General features: G+C 47.5%; 1 protein-coding gene across 1 annotated transcript in view; it reads right to left on the bottom strand.

The window, feature by feature from the left end:
• The window catches only part of LOC113214821 (transient receptor potential cation channel protein painless-like), a gene marked incomplete at its 5' end in the record, with an annotated part of 78,797 nt that overhangs the window by 7,642 nt on the left and 70,182 nt on the right, over positions 1 to 973 (bottom strand).

Here is a 973-nt window from a genome sequence, read left to right as displayed (position 1 = left end):
GCCGAAGGCCCGTTTTCGGATAGAAGATGTATTACACCATAAAAATTTAGAAGGGACGGGCCGAAGGCCCGTCCCAAACGCTGCCGGCAGGCCAAGCTGGGCCCGCTCCCTGCCGAACCGAGTTGCCGGTGGAGCGAAGCGGAGCTGGCAACTTGGTTTGGCGGAAGAGCGGGCCCAGCTTGTTGCCATTGTTTTCTGTCACGCAATTTGCTGAATATCATAATCAAATAATGTAACGGGCCTTCAGCCCGCAAAAACCCGTCGTCCTTAAAATTTGCCCCGTAGACACGATGTAACGGTGACACGAGAAAGGGATGTAACGGTGAAGCACCGTGACTACAACCCACCCTTCTGCTTAGAAAACGTTTTTTGGGGTGGAGTGTGGCAGTTTCCTTCCTCTTTTGCGGTTTTTAGGCCTTCTTCTACAACTAATTGTTCACTACAGCAATTTTTAGCTTATTTTCGCCAGAAAAGACCCTTCAGCCCAGCGCCTAAGCGGTTAGATATAGAGCGAAACGGACGAAATTTTCGCCCAGGTGTCTCTACTTTCACAAGTAACCACTTAGGAGACCATCCAATACTTTCGCAAATTAATAAATTTATTTTCGGGCCACTTTTGTGAGAGAAACTCCCTCTAGCGCCAAAACGGTGAGAGATAGAGCAAAACGGACGAAATTTTCGGTCGAAGGGCTCTACTTTCACGAGTAAAACAAATTCTAACTTTTCTGGCCTAGCTTTCCTGTTTTCTTCGATACCCCCTTTTTCAGCCCCTTAGAGGTGGTTGGCAGGATTTGCCGTAGGCGTTTTGTTTTCAGGGACTGAACCTTGAGTAGGGCGTTCCATTTTAAAATCGGTATGCCAGAACGCAGGTAAAATGAAAGTATACGTTGTGGAGGTTACAACAATGTTAAGCGGAGGTGGCTGCGATGTCGGGAACCATGCGCAAGAACGAATTTTATGTCTTTGTCACTTT

This window comes from Frankliniella occidentalis, unplaced genomic scaffold (genome assembly GCF_000697945.3).
Source record: "Frankliniella occidentalis isolate FOCC.00 unplaced genomic scaffold, Focc_3.1 Scaffold164, whole genome shotgun sequence".
In the NCBI taxonomy this organism is placed as follows: domain Eukaryota; kingdom Metazoa; phylum Arthropoda; class Insecta; order Thysanoptera; family Thripidae; genus Frankliniella; species Frankliniella occidentalis.
Note: the sequence above shows the minus strand (reverse complement) of the source record. Positions and strands in the feature narration are given on the sequence as shown.